The 19,725-nt window shown below is 37.9% G+C and overlaps 1 protein-coding gene and 1 long non-coding RNA gene across 20 annotated transcripts in view; one reads left to right on the top strand and one right to left on the bottom strand.

Moving 5' to 3' along the window:
- The window catches only part of ERC1 (ELKS/RAB6-interacting/CAST family member 1), a 415,918-nt gene that overhangs the window by 265,739 nt on the left and 130,454 nt on the right, over positions 1–19,725 (bottom strand). The gene's annotated exons all lie outside the window — the stretch shown is intronic.
- Positions 1–19,725, top strand: part of LOC309641747 — a 112,336-nt gene that overhangs the window by 47,277 nt on the left and 45,334 nt on the right. The window lies entirely within an intron of this gene.

Below are 19,725 nucleotides of genomic sequence, written 5' to 3'. Positions count from 1 at the left end.
GAAAAATGAACAGACCCATTTTCATTATAAGATGGGAAGGGGACTTTATGTAGCTGAATCCAAGCTATGGATGGGCTTCTGTGCCATCCTAATGAGCACACATTTTACTCTAGACAGATGGTAACTATTAGGGACTTTTAAGCAAAGAAACAGTCTGGTCAGTTCTGTATTTCAGACTGATAATTCTGATAGCTGTGGAGAAGATATTCAATATCTAAGGGGAGTTACGTAGAGACATGAAAACAGCTAGGAGATCGTATCAATTCAGGTAAGAGAGTTTGGAAACTAAATGAGCTAAGAGAGATGGAAAATAGGGGATGGGTTTGTGAAATAGTGTGGAAACAGCATATTATCACTAGGGAGACTCCCGTACACACAATGAAAAATAGTAAGCAAAAATATGGAGGAACTCTAGAGAGATATTCTTAATAAGCAAAAGGAAAATAAGTAAGACAACTATTCTAAAACTCACAAACTTCATTCTTTCATTCAGCTACGTGCCAGGCAGTTTTCTAGGTGTTGAGGATATAGAATTAATCCAAACAGACAAAAATCCCTACCCTCAAAGAGCTTAATCCTAATACAGTAGACAAGGAATGAATGAATGAAATGAACATAGTATGTAGGATGGTGATAAGTCCTACAGAGAAAAATGAAGCAGGAGAGTATAATATCATCGTCTACTCTTGAACTAGCTGGTTTATTTCACATGGCTTTCAAAAAGCAACATAAATGTTATCTGCTTTGGGACGACTTTCTTGCTCTTACCCCCATGACAATAAGATGACCACAGTCTGTATGCCATCACACATGAACAAAGTACTGATCTACATACATACATATACACATCTCCCATTCTTTTCTCTACCTATACATTTACCTCCATTCTTCCATCTATCTATACATTATAACACGCATCTCCAACCATATTGTTATTACTCATTCTATACACATCTCCACAAATAGACTGGATCTTACTCTTCTACTCCAGCTTTGTATCTTCATATCTGGCACACATCAGGTCTATAATAAATTCTGGTTCATTAGTCAGTAAATAATACATAAGCTTGGACTTTTATAAACTGTATTTAGGCATACACATAAACTTCTGCCAAGAAAAGAACTACAAAAGAACCTAAATCCAACCTTCAAATAATTCTTGCATCAATCAATTTAATATAAGCTCTTTAAGGGTCTGCTTCATTCCAAGCAGACCATTCCAAGGGGAGGGTCTCTCTCTACAGTCCCTGAGAATTCCACAGCAGAACAAATAAGCTAAGTAAAAAGATTCAGCGAACTCAGAATAGGGAACCATGAGTACTGTTAGGCTTGGATTTTCACTCTTTAACGAAGGAAGAATCCTACAGGTGAACCATTGAACCTGGCTCCAGTCTTTTCCATGCCAATAAAGTCCAAAGCATACTGTGAGAGAAAAGACCATCACATATGAAAAGCATTAGTTTCCTTTAGTTTAATCAGACACTCCTATTGGAATCTCATATGGAACAATACTTAGGTAAATTCACAACCACTAAAGAGATTTTGCCACTTAAAAATCTAGTACTCCATAACATACAGAAGGCAATGCCCTGGTGTTTACATATTTAATCAGCTGTGCGGGTCATCCTAGTTGCTGACATATAAACCTTACACACAAAAAAAAGATATGATCATTCTGTTGATTAGACTTTTTTACCAAGAAAGAGCAGTACAACCACCTTTTTTTAAAAATAAAACTTCATAGGGCTTCCCTGGTGGCGCAGTGGTTGAGAATCTGCCTGCCAATGCAGGGGACACGGGTTCGAGCCCTGGTCTGGGAAGATCCCACATGCCGCGGAGCAACTAGGCCCGTGAGCCACAATTACTGAGCATGCGTGTCTGGAGCCTGTGCTCCGCAACAAGAGAGGCCGCGATAATGAGAGGTCCGCGCACCGCGATGAAGAGTGGCCCCCACTTGCCGCAACTAGAGAAAGCCCTCGCACAGAAACGAAGACCCAACACAGCCATAAATAATAAATAAATAAATAAATAAATAAATTTTAAAAATAAATAAATAAAAAAAAATAAAACTTCATAGAACCAACCAAGTTTTACATACAAGAAAACAGAGATTTGTTTTATGAGCCCACCTAATATACAAACAGCCCTTACATGCATAATAAGGATCATACCCTTCTTTCTCCTCCATCATCAGCATCTAAGAAATAATTAAGACGTTAACTGTTAACAATTCCACTTGTATAATTTGTATGTAGTCCAACTATTAAAGGGATCCATTATTCTTTGCCAGCAAAAACAAAAACAAACAAACCAACCAACAAACAAAAAGACTTTTCCTGATATACTCAGGTGCAGAAGCTGCTAAGCCAGGTAAAATCCCCGTTAACAAGTTCTCCCTAAGCTACGTTCTTATCCAATTAGCCAGCTGTCTAAACTGCTGAGTTGGAGCGGAGGAAGAGGATGGCTATTCCTGGAGAGCAGAAACAGCCATCCCACGGTGAAGAAAGGGCAGCGCTCACTAGAGCTGTCTCCTTTGGGCAAGCTGCTGTCGGCAAGGAAGACCTGCAGTAGATGCAGACATGTGCAAACCAGCTGCAAGAGCATTAACCCAAAAGAGGCTCTGTGTGGTGCGTGGGAGGATGGGTGTGTACAAAGCACTTTCCGTTTACCCAGCATCATGATGGACAGCAGCTGAATCCTACTGAAAACTCCTTTTATATATCCTCACTTTGGTTGTGACTCAAAATCGTGATTTTGTGATCAAGGCTCTCTGGGTTCAGACGTTGCTAACCAAGGGGTGTATGAATGCTATCATATTAATCTTGCCATTATTCTCTTCTTTTAACTAATCCAATATAGAGGCTGTGAAAACTGTTCACCCTAATAGTCCCATATCACACCATTTCAGTATTTACTATGCAATTTCTATAAAATATATAGTGGAAATCCCATTCTATACCAAGTTCAATTATCCACAGGATCTAAAATATACTATTTACAAAAGCTTTGAATATAACAGCTAAGAGAAAAACTGGATCAGTTATGCACATACTCGACTATTAATGATAAAGATGACTGTTTCAGAATCATGCTAAGTGGAAAAATACTCCTTTAAATATGCTCAGAATATCTACCCAAGAAAAAGAGGAAAACTTTCCATTTTGTAGAAACAGAAACCACAGAATCCCTAAAATGGCAATATGATAAAAACAACAAAAACTTACTCGTGATGGGGGTGGTGGAGGAGGCGGCGGCAGTGGTGACAAGAGGGACCACTAACACAGAGAGTGTGGTATGTGTCAGGCACTGTTTTCAGAAATCTATGTATAACAACTATTGAAGCTCCACCACAAGACTATAATTATTAGGCAATCTAGCTCCAGAATTCTACTCTTAATCACTGTGCTATAAATAATATGTTCTATGATGGGGGGGGAAGAAGAATCACACAAAGATGTCTCAAGCATCTTTCCATAAATGATTCCTTGTTATTAAGTAGTGTTTATCAATGAACACAATGTTATTACTACGGTCACATATGAAAATATTCTCCCCTACAGAAGCAGAGAAGGAAGGGTGGAGGTACCAAACCACTGCCAATGCAGAAGAGCATCTTCCATGTACTTCCGTGTATAGTCAAACATAACACACTAAAGCTGGTGGGCAGAACCAAAGGTACTTGATATCAGGATCAATATCATGATAGTATTAAGACAGTCTGTTTAGCCTTTCAAGGGGTAGAAGGAGGCTAGTTTATTTATACACACGGACTAAGGAGCACTTAACAATAGCTAAAAAAGCTTTTCTTCTTTTACTTTAATAACTTATACTTAATAATACTGAAAATTAATAAAAAATTGTTGCAGAAAATAATGTATCTTATAATTCTGTGGGCTCTTCCTACTTTATGGATAACCGATCTATATTAAGAAGAAATCATTAAGCAGCTATTAACATGTATTCAATTTCTGCATGAGTAAAACTGTGTAGAGATCGAAGGAATGGATGTTTGCTCTATATTATCTGTGTCCCTGGTGATAAATAGGGAGGGGAAGGGTCAATCAGGTTTATACATACAGCCTAAAATCACAGAGAAGAACTAAGAGTGAAGAATTCAAGAAGGAAACACTTCTTAAGTAACTATTTAGAGAAGGAAGGCGTTTTCCTTAAAATGACCTCTCTAATTAGAGTGTAACTCTGTTAACTGGGCTAAAAAGAAAATAGAAATAATTATTATATGATATAGAGCCTTTCTTCTCCTCGCACAATTTTTATTTTACAAAGAGAGAAAAACCGATGAAAGAGGAGGAAGACTAATGCAGAATGCATGCTGCACGTGAATCCATCAAATCTGCACACCAGCTCCACACTGGCACAGATTGCTTAACATCTTTTGTTTTGGTTTTTATCAGCATTGCCAGTTGTCAGAAACTATCATGGTTCAACGTGGGTGATTTATTCCTAGTCAAGTGGAACTGATTGCTCTGCTGCTGAGGCCCTAATCACTGAGCAAACGTAGAAGGGACTTCCTATAGGATGTGGTTCTAAGGACAAGAAATCCCAGAATACTCCTTGCAGTCACCTAGCTACCTGGAACATCATTTAAAGGAAAGAATTTTTTTGATGATGCCTCCACACTTGTTCCAAGCAGCCATCAGTGTCAAATGTATTGTGGAAAGCAAGTTACTCAGAAAGGCTCTGACCTTTACCTTCTTGGTTAATAATACCTCTCAGTATCAGTGGTAAAAGTACAGTCTGGATGAACCGGTCATAATCAGCTGGCAAAAGAGATCTACAGTAATCAATGGAATCTAAAAAGGAAAAATTCACTAAGTCCCCTGATCTACGCAATTGTTTGTCTACCATCCTGCAGGCCTGCGAAATGTACTAACAAGGCACAACTGTACTTTACCAAAATGATCAGGGTTTGCCCAGACTGTACTGGCCTCTAAATTTTACTTGTCCAGTTATGTGTTTCCAACGATTAGAGGATACAAGAGCAACAAAGTCATGTGGAACTCTAAGCAGTGTTTTAAACACAATTTAGGTTGTTAAAACTCCCATATCTATATTCTCAATTACTGTTTAGGGTCTTTAATAAGCCCAGCAAAGATTCTGGCTGACAACCAATTATTTCTTTGGTTGAGTTTCCCTCCCAATTGTGCTATTTTCTCATCATATAAGTAATGGACGGATTACAGTGATGAATAAATAGCTAGCTATGTCCCACTGGGCAAGTTACTTGTTCTTTCTAATTACCTACCTACAAGACAAAGACCACTAATATTCCTTTCAATTCTAAAATACAACTGTATTCTTATGATGGGAAAGATGAGAACATTTAAAAAATAATAAACTTCAGCAGAGTACTACTGTATTTTATCTTAAAAACTGTTCAAATTGAACTATACAGGAAGTATAGGTATGACCTTTAGGAAAATACAGAGTCCATTGCTCCAGTTAGATTTTATTAATTGCTGGGAGGGAAAGTAAGTTCCTTGATAGACTTGCTCATGGTACAGATAATGGAACTAGGGACCTCTTGAATTAAAATAACTGGATAATATGAAGCAAAAGTTGGTGAGACCAAAGGTCACACTGCTAGTCAAGATCTGCTTGGTAGACAATTAAGGAAATGGCTCAAATACTTCTTTTTATATCTGGCAGGCATATATAAAAACTTGACGGATATTCATATGCTAAAATTGCTCAAAAAAAACCAAAAAGAGGACCCATAAACCCATGGTGGCTGTCCTTGTGAAGCAGCGGCAATGATGAGACTGTACCTAGGACCTCAATTCACACCTATACGAATGGCATCCCTTGAAGCTGTACGATAACAATAGATAGAACACTCTTAGATCTAATAGTTCACTACATTTTAGTGATGAAAGAACTCAGTATTTTTAAGTAACTAATTAAAGCAGACACACTACGCTTAGTTTCTGCCCATCCCCCCACAAAGAACCACTATTCTTTGTATTACTTATTACTAATAACAAAGTCGGGAAAAATCAAGTACATAACAATAGAAGGCTAGCTAAATTAAATATGCTCTATCAACCATTACAGTTCATATACTTGATGATTAATTAAGGATATGCAAACTTCTTTATTATATAATATTACATGAAAAAGAAAAGTTATAAAAATGTACAATATTATCCCAATTTGAAGGAAAAGTTTATTTTTACATAGAATTTTCCTTGTTATACCTTTTCCACATTTTTCAAACATTCAGAATGGACATACATCATTTCAATGATAATGACAAAAGCAATAATTTTCTAACTCCTATCTGAGAAATCTTAGGATTTACAAGAAATATGATTAGGATCATGATAAGAGAGATTCTCCTAACATATGCACTTACCAACATGGGAAATCTCTAGGGGTTTCTGTGGGACATGTGAGCATTTCTATTTAACCCACACCTTCCACAGGTTCATACTGTGGGACCAAACCAAGCTGTCAGAGACTTGGGGGGTTTTCCGCAACGCCAAAGGAAGACTGAGAGATAACAAATGAATCCAGAGAAACCAAGACTTGCAAAACCTATCTGAAATATAAGGTCCAAAGGAAACAGCAATAGGATGCTTCACATATTTTAAGTCTAAATTCAAGTTCATCTCACTCAGTTTTTACTTTAGCCAGGCCTACTTTTATGGCCTGAAGTAAGCTGACTTGTACTAAAAGTCAGTCCTAGTGTGACAAGGCTGGGTTTCCCAAGAAGCAGACCTTGAGACAGATCTTACTGTTCAAGAAATCAGAGGGTGCTCTTGGGATCAATGCCAGTGGAAAGGAAGTGGGGGGGGCATGACGGTGCAGAGGGAGAAATCAGGCTGCCATGAAGTCCCAAAGGATTCAGACAACCCCATGGGGAGCTCTGCATCTGCGATGACCTTTCAGAGTTGCCCCAAGTCAGGGCAACGGATTCAAGCCCTTGTACCCTACAAGGATCAGTCATTGGACACCAATGGGAAGGGATGTGGCCTTGTACAAGGTAGGTCTCTTTAGCCAATGCAGTCTCCACAGGGGATACTTCCAGCACCTGGGGGAATACATCCTTCAACCCTCAGGGGGGATCTGGGTCACTCATCACAGCATCCATTATACCCAGCAGCTATGTATGCTCTTTCTAGTTAAATAATATTTAACATGAAATTGTAACTGCCCTCAATTTACGCTGTATTTGAACCATATACGTAATTTTATGGCTTTGTAAAACCTAGAGACCCTTGTATCCCAACTTGATAGTTTCACCGATGGTGGGCATTTTGCAGCAGGAGTTCAGGGATGGCCGTTAAGGTGTGTCTGACATCCCAGTCCACACAAATGAGCCGGGCATTTTGCAGCAGGAGTTCAGGGATGGCCGTTAAGGTGTGTCTGACATCCCAGTCCACACAAATGAGCCGGGCATTTTGCAGCAGGAGTTCAGGGATGGCCGTTAAGGTGTGTCTGACATCCCAGTCCACACAAATGAGCCGGGCATTTTGCAGCAGGAGTTCAGGGATGGCCGTTAAGGTGTGTCTGACATCCCAGTCCACACAAATGAGCCGGGCATTTTGCAGCAGGAGTTCAGGGATGGCCGTTAAGGTGTGTCTGACATCCCAGTCCACACAAATGAGCCGTGCGCATTTTTACATGAAAAGCACCCACAGCTTTCATCAGGTTGTCAAAAGGGTGGGAGAGAAGTTCCAGATCATTAATTAGTGGCATTCTTTTCAAATACCCACAATATCTTCTAAAACGAATAGCCACTTCACTTAAAATTGCTTGCTTAGCTGTTTTACAAAGATACTGTGTTACCAAATTTGCTGTGTAAGAGTTTGGCCTGGTTGGGATGCAGGGAGAACAGATCCAAACAACAGTTCCTCACCTATATGCAATGGAAGCCCAAGAATCTTATTAAATTTAGTAAATTCTCCTTGGTCAACTTGAATGATTTTTCTAATCTGAAAAACCCCTGTAGGAAAAAAAAAGTGTTAGGAGAAAAAAGTAAGGAGGTCTGGCAATTACAGGAAGATAAAACAGATAAAGGACAAAATACATGTCTGATGCTGGAAGCTATTTTCTGGTGAGGGTGTACATATCGGTATGGCAGAGAGAAGGAAGAGCACAAAAAGCTACTTCATCAAAGTTTGATTTAATAATTTCTTCAGGAGGTTAATTATTTCAACTTCTCAACTAGAGTTGACAGGCACCTAGGCGTCTATCCAAACAGGCATTCCCACAGGTGAGAATGCAATGCAAGTTAATTCATGCCAAATTATAAGCAGTTTTAAGCAGAAGAAAATATTAACTGTGCTTCAAAACTTTGATCAAGCATTTTTTTCCAAATCCTTTGCCTCTTTCTAGATACTTATCTATGTAATATTTATACTCTGACAAGTTCCTGCTACAAGGTCTCCTGAGAGACTACTAAGAACAACCTTTGTCCCAAAAGGAATCTGACCCTTCCATATTGACTTGTTAATTACCATTTTTCAAGTTTAAAATATGTTTTCAGTCAAAACAGAAGTCAGGGCACTCCAAACTAGAGCTTGCAAGACTCTGAGAATATTAATATGGCATACGATCAATAGAAAATGGACACATTACATAAATCCTCAAATTATTCACGAAGCTACTTAAAAGTCCAAAGAAATGATGTTTTAGTAAGAGTCAAAATTAATTCTGTGTTGTACAAAGCATTACACTATAAGCCTTTGAATGCTTCTTGTTTATATTATACCCTAGCACTTGAAAATAAAGCATTTATCCAAAGGCTATGTTCTCTCAGGTCCATTCCTATTGCCTCCATGATAATGGTGGTAGAACAAGTTTCTACCTCTCTCCAGGTGAAAAATACAAGGCTCTTTAAAAACACATCCACTCTTATCCTAGGAATGCAAGATGGATTCACCATACAAAAATCAATCAATATAATGTACCATATTAATAAAGAACAGAAACCACATGATCATCCCAATAACTACAGAAAAAGCATTTGACAAAATCCAACACCTCTTCATGATAAAAAACACTCAATAAACTAGGAATAGAAGGGAACTTCCTCAACTGGATAAAAGGCATCTGTAAAAAACCCAGTTAACATCATACTTAAGGTGAAAAATGAAAACCTTTCCCCTAAGATAAAGAACAAGACAAGGATGTCCACTCTCACCACCTCTATTCATCATTATACTGGACAATTAGGGAAGGGCAATTAGGGAAGAAAAAGAAATAAAAGGCAGCCACATTGGAAAGAAAAGGTACAGCTACCTCTATTTGCAGATGGCTTTATCTTATACGTAGAAAATACTAAAGAATCCACTAAAACACCATTAAATAAACCAATTTAGCCAAGTTTCAAAACCCAAGACCAATAAACAAAAATCACTTGTATGTCTTTACACTAAAAATAAATAATCTAAAAATGAAGTAAAGAAAATTCCATTGGGGCTTCCCTGGTGGCACAGTGGTTGAGAATCTGCCTGCCAATGCAGGGGACACGGGTTTGAGCCCTGGTCTGGGAAGATCCCACATGCCGTGGAGCGACTAAGCCCGTGAGCCACAATTACTGAGCCTGCGCGTCTGGAGCCTGTGCTCTGCAACAAGAGAGGCCGCGATAGTGAGAGGCCCACGCACCACAATGAAGAGTGGCCCCCACTCGCCGCAACTAGAGAAAGCCCTCACACAGGAACGAAGACCCAACACAGCAATAAATAAATAAATAAATAAATAAATAAATAAATAAATAAATAAATAAATAAATAAAATAAAATAAAGAAAATTCCATTTACAGTAGCATCAAATATAATAAAATATTTAGGAATAAATTTAAAGAAGTGCAAGGCTTGTAAACTGAAAACTACAAAACATCAATGAAAGAAACTAAAAACAACCTAAATAAGTTAAAAGACATCCTGTGTTGATCAACTGAAAGACCTGATGTTGGGGGGAGGGGGTTACTTCTTTTTTTGGACTCCCAAAAGCCAAAACGATCTTGAAAAGGAACAAAGGTAGAGGATTCACAGTGTCCAATATCAAAACCTACTACAAAGCTACAGTAACCAAGACAGCGTGATGTGGGAAACAAACAGACATATAAGTTGATGGAACAGAACTTAAAGTTCAGAAATGAACATGTGTGTCTACGTACAACTGATTTTTAGCAATGGTCCCAAGACCATTCAGTGGAAAAAGAACAGTCTTTTCAACAAATGGTGCTGGGACAAATGGATATCCACATGCAAAATAATGAAGTTGGATCCCTACCTTACACCACATACAAAAATTAACTAGGAATGGACCAAAGACCTAAATGTTAAAGCTAAAACTATAAAACTCTTAGAAGAAAACACAGGAGGAAATCTTTGTGACCTTCAATTAGGCAATGGTTTCTTAGATATGATGTCAAAAACATAAGCAACTAAGGAAAAAACAGATAAATTGGACTTCATCAAATTTAAAACTTTTGTGCATCAAAGGATGCTATCAAGACAGTGAAGAGATAACCCAGAGAATGGGAGAAATATGTGCAAATCACTTATCTGATATGGATGGAATCTCCCGAATAAAGACTTTCTAGAACTCAATAAAAAGACAAATAACTCAATTTAAAAATGGGCAAAGGATCTGAATAGACATTTCTCCAAGGAAGATACACAGATGGCCAGCAATTACATGAAAAGACATTCAACATCATTAGTCGTTATGGAAATAGAAGTCAAAACCACAACAACATACCACTGCACACCCATTAGAATGGCTATTTGAAAAAGAAAAATAACTAGTGTTGGCAGAAATGTAAAATGGTTCAGCCGCTTTAGAAACAGTTTGACAGTTCCTCAAAAAGTTACAGGTAAAGTTAACATCAATTCCATCCCAAGATATAAACTCAAAAGAAATGAAAAACATATGTTCATACAAAAACTTGTACATAGATGTAACATAATCATTATTCAAGTGGAAACCACCCAAACGTCCAGAAACTGATGGATGGATAAAAAAAAACGTGCTATATTCATTACAATGGAATATTATTCAGCCATAAAAAGGAATAAAGTACTGACACTTGCTACAACATAATGAACCTTGAAAACATTAAGTTAAAGAAGCAAGACATAAAAAGCTACATATTCTATGATTACATCTATATGAAATGTCTAGAATAGGCAAATTGATAAAGACAAAAAGTAGGCAGTGGATGCAGAGTATAGGGGTTGTGACAGGTATGGGTTTCTTTTTAGGGTCATGAAAATGTTCTGGAACTGGACAAAAGTGATGGTTGCACAACCTTGTAAGTATACCAAAAACAACTGAATTATATAGTTTAAATTAGTAAAGTTTATGGTATGTGAATTATATCTCAATTAGGGAGGGGAAAAAAAGCATCAATCCAATTAACCCCATGGTGCTAGCTTTAAAAGTCAAGGTTCCCCCCTCCCCCCCCCCCACCCAGGGGTTTTTACAACCAAAAAATGTTTCTAGACCTTGTACAATGCCCCTTTTGAGACAAAACTGCCTCTCCCTTCCCAATTAAGAAACACTGATATAAATGGAATGAAATTATAATCTATTAATTTGAAGCGTCAATCTTTAAAAAGCATAGTTTCTGTGACAGAATAAGAAAACAGAAAAAAAAAAAAGTCAAGGTTCCCAATATCCATCAACAAAGCGTGAAACTACTCTAGTAGTGAGATTTATCTGGCGTTATTCCCCAAATAACACAAATACAAATAACAGTTTAGTCAAGGTTCTCTGTTCTTAATGGACTTAAAAATTCTCTTGCAATCACTGTGTCATCCACGCACATACTCAGTCTGACGCGCTTCTAGATGGCGTCTCTTCCACGTTAGATCACTCATACGCAAAAGTTTTCATCTAGACGGTTGTGCTGCTCACCTATGACAATCTCCAAATTAAATACGTAGCATTAATTCACCTTCTGCTGTCAGCCTGCCCTCTCCACACACCTTATTCCTCTGTACCCTTTTCCTATCAATTATTTTCATACCCAGTGATAATGCCTCAATTGGGTAAAACAATTTAAAACTGTTTAGAATTCCTTCTGGTTTGAAGTGACTTCTGTTGACAGCAATGGATGATAGTAGAAGTCCTATGAATAAGAGATTAAAACACTGAGCAGAACATGGAAATATACAAAAAAGTCATACGACAACAGAAAAGAAAGTGAGAGCTTTGTTACCATACCACACAACCAAAATCTCGCCCTCACGTTCTCAATCCTTTATCCAACATTTTTATTCAGCTGCAGCAGATATTTTGCACAGACGGCCGCAACAATGTCTCCGACTTCACGTGCTCTTCTGTAAGTGGCTTTGCCACTCCTCCAGTAAGACGTGGAGTATTTTCCTTGACGCCCCCGCCACCAAATCAAGTTAGGTCCTGTGACTACTGTGACCAAAAGAGTACAGACAAAAGGAATCCCCTGCTGCTTCCAAACCAACTCCTAGCGTAACCCTTAACTGGCCACGGAGCCACAGAGCCACAGGCCAAGGAATACCCAGGCAGGAGGTACGCAAATGAAGAAACCATCCTGGTAGTGGGTCACCCAGCTGCAGACACCCCCAGCTGTCACCAAACAAATCAGGGACAAACTACGGAAGAGAGCCCTTCCTGAATTCCTGATTCACAAATAAAATGACTGTTTACTCCACTAAGCTTCAGCGATAGTTTATTATGCAGCGAGAGGTTTTCCTCCCCCTGTCTATCTTTACAATGCTATTGCTCTTTCTGTTTTAATCACTGATATCGAAAGTGTATTGTTTCTAGATAATCAGAAGATAGGGATGAGGCATGCTGTGTTTTCTTTTATTGTTTTTATTTTTTGGAGAGGGGTGTTCTGGAAGAGGAGGGATGGTGAGGAGGAACATATCATAATGAAAAGATATTTTGTAACAAAGTAAACTAAGATCCTCCCTTTTTTAGGGAATAATTCTTCAATCATTGTAAGATGTCACTTGTGTAATACCAGCATCATTTAAAAACAGTTATCTACTGACAAATGGAAGTTAAATCAGACTTTGCAAGTTCAACTATCTACCCTCCTTAAGGTTTACTTGAAAAAGTGAGGGGAGAAAAGTTATATGAAGCAAAGTAAATCCATATGGAGGGTATTCCCCAGCAGAAAAGTTATCAGCAATCAGACTTCATTTACTATGCATTGTTTTTTCAATAAAATATTTCAAGAATTTAGCTATACATATTTTCCACTGAGGAAAAAATTTTTTAATTAAACTGAGTTCTATTAAAAAATAATAAAGAAAGAAAGAAAAGGGAAAATTCTAATGCCTAAGTATATTAAGTTTCCAACTTAAAATCCAATTAGGGCCTGACCTGCTCTTCTTTCAACTTAGCTTCATTAACAGCTGGCTTGTGATTTAAAAATAATATTTAGAAAACATTACAATTAATCCTTATTAAAAATAAAAGCACAATTTTTAAAATATTAATTTTCTCAGAATAAATTAGTAAATATTGTTTTCAATGATAAAATATATTCTTTCCATTTTATGATATGGAAAAAGTGAAGAAACTAACATGTCCTTAAGTCAAGACTCCACAGCAAACAAATAGAGTATATAAAGAACCTATTCTTTCTGACTTCCTACCGAAAACAAAATAACAGGAGACTTAAAGAACCAATCTAGGACCACAAAAAGGGAAAACTTTCTAATTCAATTATCAGTTAGCTTTCTGCTACTGATAAATCTAAACTCTAAATACCAAAACCTAAGAAACTGGAGATGCAGGCAAGGTGAAATAAAGAGAAGTTACAGAAGCATAGAAGGGAAAGATGATAACGTCTGCGTCAGCAAATTAAACTCCAAGCTACATTACCATTTATAATCAATCAAGCAAGAAGCTGTACAATTTTAACACAGATTCTGAATGCAGCTCAGATTCAAATGCTCAATTACATTTTCCAGGTCAGTGATTTATTATAAAGATAAGAAATTTACTGTAACACAAAACTACTTTAAACCATAGGGGAGAGCCCTGGAAAGGAGAGGCCAGTGCTAATCCCATTGTACTGCATGCTTGGCCATCTGCTATTGTCTCATTTCATCCTCTGAGCACAGGGCTATCCCCGTGCATACAAATACATATACTACCTAGAAAGCTGGAAGCCTATGGGCAGGCAGTGGTGGCCCAGACAGAGCCATAATCGGTCCAGAGTATGTGATTCACAATCCAGCCATTATCAAAGCTGCTACTATTTTCAGAAAACAAGGATTGTTAATGCATATTTAATATGCCAAAGTAATGCCAAAGTAATACACTGTTTCCTGGTATTCTCCTTAAATATTAAAATAGTTAAATATTACTTAAATTTACAATTATAAGTAATATTTGTGAGAAAAATGATAGAGAATGCAGATGCCAAGAACAAGGAAAGGATGAAAGCAGAGTTACCATCTGCTCTTCCTTATGGAATAAGTGTCTAAATCAAGAAGCAAACTAGGGACCTCCCTGGTGGCATAGTGGTTAAGAATCCGACTGCCAATGCAGAGGACATGGGTTTGAGCCCCAGGAAGATCCCACGTGCCACGGAGCAAATAAGCCCGTGCACCACAACTACTGAGCCCCCATGCCACAACTACTGAAGTCCACGAGCCTAGAGCCCATGCTCCGCAACGAGAGAAGCCACCGCAATGAGAAGCCCACGCATCGCAACGAAGAGTAGCCCCCGCTCGCTGCAACTTGAGAAAGCCTGCACGTAGCAATGAAGACCCAACGTAGCCAAAAATAAATAAATTTTAAAAAAAAAAGAAGAAGAAGCAAAGTAGGTTAAGTGTTGCATAGAATTAAGACATGTCTCCAGGGACTTCCCTCGCGGTCCAGTGGTAAAGAATCCGCCTTACAATGCAGGGGATGCTGGTTCGATCCCTGGTCAGGGAACTAAGATCCCACATGCCGCAGGGGTAACTAAGCCCATGCGCCACAACTGCTGAGCCCGCGTGCCACAAACTATAGAGCCCACGAGCTCTGGAACCTGCGTGTCACAACTACAGAGCCCATGCGCCCTGGAGCCTGCAAACCACAGCTAGAGAAGAGAAAACCTGCCGCCACAACTACAGAGAAGCCCACGCGCTGCAACGAAAGACCCTGCGTGCCTCAATGAAGATCCCGCATGCTGCACCTAAGACTTGATGCAGCCAAAAGTAAATTTAATTAATTAATTAAAAAATAAAAAGACATGTCTCCAGGAAAATCTCAAGATCCACCTGTAAGGTTATACTTCAATATACCACCGCAGGTAAATTTCTAAAGTTTCTGATGGAAAATCTTCAGGGCCAGGGGAAAGAAGAACTGAATTCTATTTATCAGTTTCCTAAATAAACTAATAGGACAATAAAGATGAGTATATTCTCTGAAAACCTTCTCATTATGTAAGAAATGGGAATAATTTTTCCAGAGACCAGGTAATATGAGAGATCATAATAAGAAAGAAAAGGCATTGAGAGACAGAGCTCTACCAGAAATTTTTAGGAATCCGTATTACAAATGTATGAAGTACAGAGGTGAAATTCCAGGGCGTGACCCTCTGGAAAGGACACTACTCCCCTTTTTCATTCACACCACTCTCTCAGCTTGGGATGTCTTACCCCTTCCCCATCTGCCTAGCAAACTTTCACACACCTTTCAAGACTTGACTGCTAAGACTTCTCTTAGACTCCTTTCACACAAGGTCGAATCTGGAATGCCTTGCTTTGTGCCCACTGTACACCATTTGTATGGTAACTTCTTTAACTGCTACAACTCTGAGACTCTGAGAGCAGAAACCATCCTGTCTGTGTACTTAGCACAGTGCCAGGTGCACAGCAGAAGGCAATGTTGACTGCATGAATGAGACAGCTGAGGACGCCTGGGAAGACTGGGACGCCCACAAGAACATAAAGTGACTGTGCAACTATAAATGCACTCAGTAAGGGGGGAAAGGAGAGAAGCCAAGAAGATTCCAGTGTATAGAAATAGACACACTGCTTAGAAAGCTAGGCCAACGTGTACATCATCATGTGGCTCACATCACTCTAAGAAGGAATTATACAGAATGATAATGAGTCCAATGGACTCAGATTTTCAAGACAGATTTCTTCTGGATGAAGAACAGAGGAGAAAATGGATTTACAAAGGAACTGTACTGTATATGTATAGCACAGGGAACTCTGCTCGATATTCGGTAATAACTGAAATGGGAAAAGAACTTGAAAAAGAATAGTTACATATATATGTATAATTGAATCACTTTGCTGTACACCTGAAACTAACACAACATTGTAAATCAACTATACTCCAATATAAAATAAAAATTTTAAAAAAATAAAAAATAAATTAGACCTGCAAACAAACTGGTATTACCAAAAAATAAAAATAAAAAATCCTACAGACAACAAAAGGAGGTCTTAGAATTGTTTGGATAAACATATCAACCTGATAGAGTTTTCCTACAATATACCACAAAAGTCTTTCCTGAGCCTATGCAACATTCTATCACCTACATGGATGTACAAAGAATATAATCATGGGCATCCCTGGTGGTGCAGTGGTTAAGAATCCGCCTGCTAATGCAGGGGACATGGGTTTGAGCCCTGGTCTGGGAAGATCCCACATGCTGCGGAGCAACTAAGCCTGTGCGCCACAACTACTGAGCCTGCGCTCTAGAGCCCGCGAGCCACGACTACTGAGCCTGCGCTCTAGAGCCCGCGAGCCACAACTACTGGGCCCGCGTGCTGCAACTACTGAAGCCCGCACACCACAACTACTGAAGCCCGTGCGCCTAGAGCCCGTGCTCCACAACAAGAGAAGCCACCACAATGAGAAGCCTGTGCACAGCAACAAAGAGTAGCCCCCGCTCGCCACAACTAGAGAAAGCCCAAGTGCAGCAACAAAGACCCAACACAGCCAAAAATAAATAAATAAATAACTTTTTTAAAAAAAAGAATATATTCATAAGGGTTGAAGGCATAAAACTGAAGGAGATAAACAGACTAAATAAATCAAGTTTCAAAAGATTCTCAAAGATTAGAGTCATTGGCTGAATTTAGCAAAGTAAAATGTAATAAGAACAAACAATATTAACACCTAATAATATATGCACAGTATATAACACTTCAAGGTGCTTTTATACACATTACATCATTTAACAACCCCCCCAAAGTAACTATTATACCCTGTCTACAGAAGAGGAAACTGAGGGTTAGTGAGTTTTCCCAATACCACATTTCAGGGAGGGCCAAGAACAGATCATCTTCTAATCATCTCTCTTGTAACTAGATCCAAAATTCCAAAGAGTACAAGTATGGAGGAAAAATGAGTGTAGAAAAACAACTGCCATCAGAAAAATTAATCAGGGCAAGTAAGAATAATGGGAGGAACAGCAATATTTCACCGAGGAAAATAAGATTTGGGGGCTGTCAAATATAGGCTCCCAATATCTAAAAAATCATCCTGCTGAAGGAGGATTACACTTGTTCAATACTGCCCAAGTTAATCTTAACCAGCAAATACGATAAGTAGCCAAATTCTGGTTCAAGGAAAGAGGGTCAAAACTGTCCAAGCCATTCATTCATCTTAATTGGACATATCCGACCATAAGCTGAATAAATCCATTTGCCAGATTTTGTAGGAAATTTTAATCAAACGAACAGCTGGGCTTTATCAAATGAGACTCTACATCTGCATCAGACATTGTTTCAAAATATACAAATAAACTTCTAGAGAAAGGTGGTTCTAATTTCACAATTATAAAATTAGGAATAAATTTAAAGTAAAACATAGGAAAAATTCTTTCTCAATGAAGATAGATATGTAGGTGCAGAGAAGGTTTTTTCTAGGCATTTTTATTATTCATATTCAAACAAAAGGAAACATATAAAGTATATAATAAGCACCCATGTACCAGCAAATTAAACAGAAGTAAATCTGCCTCCAGGTATTTTAAATATATTTCTAATATAAATATGTATCTATATGTTATGAAGTATGTTAAATTACACACAAACGCATTACCCATCATAAGAATGAGAATTACCTAAACTACTTAAGGTACTCATATATTCTTCCTTATCCCAACCCTCTTCCCTTCCCTACCTCCAGAAGAAATAACTTTGCTGAATTTTTATCCTAAATATTCCCTTGCCCTAAAACGAAAAGAATAATATATTCCACTGTGTGACTATACCACAACTTACTAACTCAATCATTCTGTCAATAAACTTTTGCAAAGTATTTCCTCAGTTCTGTTTTGGTTTTTTCCTTAATCCAAACAAGGTTACTATGAGCATTCTTACATACATCCTGGAGTTCATCTACAGTATATGTATCTGGCAGGGTACCCTTATGTTTAGTAAGTGCTTTCCAAAATAGTTGTACCTATTTAAAAACCCAACAGCACTGTGTGAGAAATTCAGTTGCCATATTTACCAACACCTGATACTGTCAGACTTCTTAATTTTTGCGAACACAGCTTACAATGCTAAGTATAAAATGGTTTCTTAATCTGGTCTTATTTTACATTCCACTGATTACAGTGAGGGTACATAACTTTTCGTATTTATTTGCCATGTATATTTCCTCTTATATAAATTTTATTAACACATACACAGGTTGTACAAAAACATGCATCCTGACCCAAGATACGGGTGCATGCATAAACACCAAAGCAAGCGTTTATTTCTGGGAGAGAATGGAGGGGAATACTCTCAAGAAAAGATATGCCAAAGAACTTTGACTCTGTTTGAAATTTTACTTCCCAAGTTGAGTAATTACCATTACTTATTATGTTATTCTCTGCGCTTTTTGAATCTCACAAATAATTAAATTATAAAATGTAAAAAGATAATATAAATGCATGGTCAACAAGCAAGCACCCAGCGGACTTCCCTGGCTGTCCAGTGGTTAAGACTATACTTTCCAATGCAGGAGGTACAGGTTCAATCCCTGGTCAGGGAGCTAAAGTCCCACATGCCTTGCAGCCAAAAAACCAAAACATCAAACAGAAGCAATACTGTAACAAATTTAATAAAGACTTTAAAAATGGTCCACATCCAAAAAAAAAAAAAAAAAAATCTTAAATAAAAAGGTACACTTTAAAAAAAACCAAACAAGCAAGTAGCCAGGACCACTCTTGAAAAAGTGTTCAAAGGAGTTCTTGGGGAACCAAGAATTAAATGAAATGTAAACCTTGGAAACAGGTAAGCCATGGTGCTACAAACAGTGGTAAACATTAAATTCACTTAAACACAGAAATAAAGGCTAAACAATATGAATCACGATTACAGAAAAGACTTTTTCCCCTTCAAAAAGCAACACAATGTAAGTATGAGAAGTACTGTGGACTCAGCAAAAGACAACAAAGCTTACCAACAAAAATCAGGAAGGGCGATTATAAACAAAGTATTTTTCATAAAAAGCAGTCAAAGAAACAGAGGCAGATAAATGGAACAGACCAGAAACAGGCCCAGATTTAAACGACAATTTATTTTTGGCATTTCAAATCAGGAGGAAAAAGGTAGATTATTTAATAAATATTATAATGATGACTGGCCACATATAAGAAGAAAAAGCTGAAATCATTAAAGCCAATATATAAATTTTATAAAACAATTTTTAGGTATTAAAAAAAAAAGAAACTTTAAATGTACCAGAAGAAAGCATGCGTGAATTACTTAATAACCTTGGTGGGCATAAGGACTTTCTGAGCATGACCGAAAA

Source organism: Balaenoptera physalus (assembly GCF_965194825.1).
Source record: "Balaenoptera physalus genome assembly, chromosome: 13".
In the NCBI taxonomy this organism is placed as follows: domain Eukaryota; kingdom Metazoa; phylum Chordata; class Mammalia; order Artiodactyla; family Balaenopteridae; genus Balaenoptera; species Balaenoptera physalus.
Note: the sequence above shows the minus strand (reverse complement) of the source record. Positions and strands in the feature narration are given on the sequence as shown.